Consider the following 5,953-nt stretch of genomic DNA (forward strand, 5'->3'; position numbering starts at 1 on the left):
CTCCATTGCTGCGACCATAAGTCTGAAGACTGCCTCGTCTGCTTCGATATCCAGTGCGATGATCGGGAGCGTCTATCACGACTATCTCTCACCTCACAGCTGCTTAATTTAAATGTCTGCAGGTTTTACTCGCAACGGCTTGTGTGACGACGATTATCGAGAGTACGGTGACAACGTTCATGCGCTGTTAAATCAAGGATCAAAGGATTTAGATCAGAAGTTATTTGCAGTTGCTCCATCCTCAACGTATCTTCAATGTCGATCATCAGCGTTAGTGCTCACAACGTCAGCTCTACTCGAGGCGTCGTTTCTCTGCAACTACGCCCACGTATCAATCGAATTTATTGTTTCTGTATTCGTCCTCCTAAGATCACTGGCCGTATTCCATCCATCCAATAGCAATTATATTCTGGATTTATCTCGCCTGCCATTAGCCGATCCGAATTTCACGATTCCTGATTCAATCGACAGAAGCGGACGTTTACGAATTCCTGTTAGTCGAATCCATCAAGCGAAGACCGTCAAAGGTGTCCATCGCTCAATGTCGACAACAAATGTCACTCTGGATAGTTTTTGGACCCATTCACACTAACACTTCAAAGTTTCAGCAAACTGTGTTCATCTTCTATTCCGTTTCAAAAGACGTAAATCTCAACGAAGAGCTTGAGTGGTTTTAGCTTCAGGAAGAAGTTGAGTGATTCGTCAGTTACTCAATCCAGAAAAACAAGGTCATTTTCTAGCCATGCATTCTCGTGACAAGACCGGGCGATACATCGTTCGTTTATTATTTTGATCAGCTCACAAGCGTCAGGGGGGCTTCCGTTCTTCAGCTGGTCGCCTACTTGAGCGAGTTCGCCAACAAATTCAGTGCGATAAGTCCTTTGGTCAACTTTACACTGAATTCATGACAGAATACGCCGCTTTAGATCACATGATGTCAGTAGCTTTTTTTCACAGACATGGCAAGGTCTCAGTCATAGACTTTTCTTCCACATCACGTCACAGTCCTCCGAGAATCTAGCGTCACAACTAAGCTGCAAGTCTGCGTGTTCAATGGCTCATCGCGTGCAACCAGTAGAGTCTTTCCAATGACTATCTTTATGCTGGGCCCAAACTACAGCAAGACTTAAACACCGTCATTTTTACGTTGGCGAACGCATGCATTTGTCTTCGCAAATGACATCGAAAAGATGTATTGACAGATTCTGATACACTCTGAAGACCGAAAGTAGCATTCAATTGGACACATTGTTTATTGGTTAATTAAACATATGACTCTCTGATTGGTTAATCGTGCTAATGACTCTAGGGATCGATAGATATGAGTGATTGCGTGTAATCACACTATGTGCAAATAAACTTGTAAAAGAAATTTTATCCTTCCTTCATCTCACACTTCGAAGGTAAATGAATAGCGGTGAAATCATTGAAATTTCATATTTGATGCATTCTTGACGACATCGTGATTACTTATGAGAAGTTCAGCACACTCCTCACACAAGTGAAAGCGATCTTAAATTCGTGTCCGCTCTGCGCTCTTTCCGACGATTCTGCCGACGTCAACGCACTTACACCCGTTCATTTTTTCGTCAACAAGTCTTTGATTGTCATTCCAGAATTTTCGCTAACCGACGTTTCAACATTGTCACGCTGGCAACTTCTCCGTTACATGCTCGATCGCTTCTGGAATCGCTGGTCCATCGAATTACTTATAACGCCAGCAGACCAGAAATAAATGGCAATAACTCACTTTGTCCACTCACATCAAATTTTTTGCGCTAATACTCAACGAATGATTTTTACTCACAAAGTAGCATACGTCATTGCCGTTCATCCCAGATCCGACAGTAGAATACGCGTCATTACCGTGCAAATTGTCACTTCGAAATTTAAACGGTTAATCGTCAAACTTTCAAACTTTGCCCACTTCTGATCGCAATTTAATTCGATGCAATTCACAAAAACATATATAAAATTATCATTGTCATTCATTCACTCATTTATTCATTTCGCTGGTTGTCTTATTATTTATATCATTATTTCGCGTTCTACAAATTTAATTAGTTTCAGCGACGTTAAGGGGAACCCTCAGCGAACGGCGAACTCCGCCGAAATAGTAGCGTCCTCATTTTGAAATTAAAAATATCGATAATTACGACTAACTCTTAGAGTAATTACTGACATTTTAAATTCCATATTATCAATCATCGCAGATCAAATATGTATTAGAAATCTATATATATATTGCACACATTAAGTCACTTTTTGCTACATCCAATACTATTATAGGTTTGAACGCAAATATGTACTGCTGTTTTTTGCTTTACTATACCTACAACGCACGCTCATATACGCATGACTCGTAATACGAACTATATTGTTATATTAGATTTCTAATCTAGATTTAGAGAATAACAGTGTACTTCAATCTCAGGAAACTTGTTTTTAGGTTCATACAAAGTGTACACTTTTTATATGAAGCAGCTTTTATATAATATTATGATGAGTTGACAGCTCATCTGCAATTTGAGACGCTATTAAGATAAAAAATAGATAAGGAAAACCGTAATTTTGTAATTATTTCTCATTTTCCATATGAAACCGGAGTTTCCTGAGATCATTAATGTATATATTGCAATCGTGGAGCATTTTTAATTCTGTCAAATTAATGCGACTAGAAATACAAAAATAGTAATTTTGTCGATAATATAGACAGTTGAGGGATTCCCTTAATTACGTCCCTAAAAATGGCGGTAATCAATATATTTTAATTATTTGCATAATTGCTGAGTGAAATCGCTGTCATTTTGATGTGATCTATTTGTTTCGATCTATAAAACAATCTATAAATAAAGTTCTCATCAACTCAGTTCAACGTCGCGGTATATCGATCGTTAGTGTTCAGTGTTTTTTTATGCTTTTATTAACATATTCGCTCGTCTCATCACGTGTACCTCGCACCTTCGACCAGCGCTCGGCTCAGCTGATCGAAGCGTTCATCGTTGATCGTCTATTCTAACGGATTCGACATTATCATTTTTAAACATCTTTTTTAAAAATTAGTCAGTTTTGGACTATTTATATAATCACATCGTTCTTTAATTTTCAAGCCAAGTTTTATCATAAATTAAGATTTATCCAAGTATAACAAATGAAGTATAAAACTTGTAACGAAAAGTGGAATTTTTTTCATTAATTAATTCTTCGAAAAGTGAAGTTTTTTTATTATCTGTGCTCTTTATCTCAAAACTGAATTATTTTAAAAAGCACAAAAGGATTAACATTAACATATACAATATAAATAAGTTAGGTTGTGACCGGACGATGGGTCTTGAGAGTTCGGGAGTTATGTGAATTAGGCAGTTTTCCTACCTTTAACACGGTCGCCAGTCCGTTTCTCTAGACTACGGACAAGATCTCTGGATCCCCGGAATGAGAACCCCTTCGCCAGATGAGTACCGCTGCTGCGTCGTCTATCTGGTCCACAGACAGGACCACTGGATCCCCAGGATGAGAACCCCTGTTCCAGATGGTCACCACTGCTAATTGGTTTACCTTGTCTCCCGACAAGATTTATGGATCCCCAGGATGAGAACCCCTTCTGCAGATGAGCACCTTTACTGCTTCGATGCTCGCTGTACTGCGTAGTTTCCTTTGTGAGAGACAAAGGCACAAAATGACGTCATCCAAACGTCACCTTTGTTCGTCATATGAAATGACGCAACACTCGCGTCACGCGCGTTATTAATAATTAATCGGATTAATTATTATTTCAGGAATTGCCAGGATGTGGCAGCTTCCCGTTTGTGCCTCAGGATCTGTCCAGGATTCACTGAAACGTCCCCGCGCACAGGATTTCGTTGATGGTTGAATGAACGGGCACACGTTTTATATTATAAATATAAAATTTATTTAAAAAATATAAAACTAAAATTATATATATCTATGTATCTCCCGTCACTTCCCATAACAAAAATAAAATACTGCGTACAAATAAAATAAAAATATCTTATGTTTAAAATTGCACGACTGACTCATGCGTGCACGTCGGTGTTCGCGAGAGCAATGAGCCTCGGTCCCTCTCTCGGCTCTCCTTTTATAGGCGCGCCTCGCAAGATGGCGAACTCCTTACGCCAGCGCCTCCTCAGAAAAAATCAGCTGCGGCTGACCTCTTCTCTTGGTCCCGAATCTGGCCTTTCGGGACCTCTTCAGCCGTCTCCTCCACCTCAGATGTACTCGGCGGCTGCTTGGCTGGATCAGAGCTGACTCCGGCCGTCGTCAACCTCTCCACCCGGACCTGCGGCTGCATAGCCCCCTTCAAAGGGCTTCGTCGTGACTTCGCTATTTGCGAATCACGACTAGGCTCTTTATTTGATGGTGGCTTGTCGGGCGTCGGTACCTTGGGTTTTTTCTTGGCGAGGTTTTCTTTGTTTTCGTCCAATGGCACTTTCCTCTTGGACGCCTCCTTTAGCGTGATATCGCTCACTATTTGCGGCTTTGATCTTGGTTTCGTAACGTCACTTTCGATCGCCTTTAGCTCGGGTTGCGTGACTTCGATGACGTCGCTGTCCTCTTCCGTCACGATTTTTATATTTTTGCGCATTACGCCATTCGCGATTAAAAAATCTGCCGAAAATGGCTTCGCTTCTTCGGCCCGGTCTTTCAAATACTTCACCTCCATTATGGTTTGTATCTCGAACAAATCCGACCCGTCACTATCTTTGAGAATCGATCTGTCAAAATATGTCTGAGACAGACCTTGCGCTTTGATTGCTGATATTATCATCGCGTTAATCCTCTTGGTCTTCTCGTCTTCGACCTTAATCAACTCGTCAATTTCCTCGGTTGAAAAAACGTTGAGCTCTTCTTCTGCCTCGGCGAATTTTTTAAGCATCTTCGTGCGTGTTTCCTTTCGCCTCTTTACACCTTTTAGCCGAATTATCTGCAATGCCTTCTGGTACGCCGCGTCTTCTTCCTCGAAAAAGGTTTTTACGGCGTCGGATTGCATTATTATTTCACGATTACACGCGATTTCGCTGGATTCTTTCACTGACTCGCGGCACGTGTTATCGGCTGTCATACATAAACGGCCATATTGGATCTCGACCTTAGGGCTTGCTTTTATGTGGCTGCGGTCGCTGTCCTTCTGCCATCTATCCTTGGTGTGTTCGAAAGTCTTCCTTTCATTGGTAATACGATTAATATTTTCCCCTAGGCTAGTAACTTTTGAGGAAATCGTATTTCTCGCTGTTTCTCGCGATTTCTCGTTTAATTCTACCTTATTACTAAAGTTTGAACTAATTTCTATATTCTTAAACGCTAAATTTATATTCTTAACGCTATTATCCGCTATTTTCTTTATTGTTAGCGAATTGTTGGAATATTTCTCTTCGGAAACGTATATTCCTGTTCTATTATTATTAATTTGTGAATTTTCACTAGATTCTAGTGATTTTTCCCTAGTAACTTCATTAAATTTAGGTAAATTATTGAAAATTTTGCCTTTTTCTGTATTCTGAAGTAATTTATTCAACTTTTGGGTACTTAGCATCGCCAATGCACCGCTCTCTATCTCGTTATCGATAGGTGTTGAAAATCTTGATTCTGACGATGAATTCGTTAATGCATCGACTATTTCGACTTCATTGGTCGATTCTTGTTTTATAAATATCTTATCACTAGAATCTAGTGACTTTTCGACATGGTACCTTAAATCTAGGTGACTTAAAGTTAAATTTCGATTAGCTTCGAACAGTTTCGGTTTCTTAAGACTAAGTTTAGAGTCTCTATGACTGTCTTTTAAGTCTTTGCCGAAATCTTTTTTCTGATTCGGGTTTTCCCTAATTTGGGATTTTTCCGCAACGCATGCACTTTTTGCACTGTCGGGAATACGGATTTCCGATTGAATCGGACTTTCTCTGCTTTCGCGCACACGAAAACTATTTTCGCGCAC

This window comes from Prenolepis imparis, unplaced genomic scaffold, assembly GCF_030444845.1.
Source record: "Prenolepis imparis isolate NDT839.2.m4 unplaced genomic scaffold, iyPreImpa1.0 SCAF_10, whole genome shotgun sequence".
Taxonomy (NCBI): domain Eukaryota; kingdom Metazoa; phylum Arthropoda; class Insecta; order Hymenoptera; family Formicidae; genus Prenolepis; species Prenolepis imparis.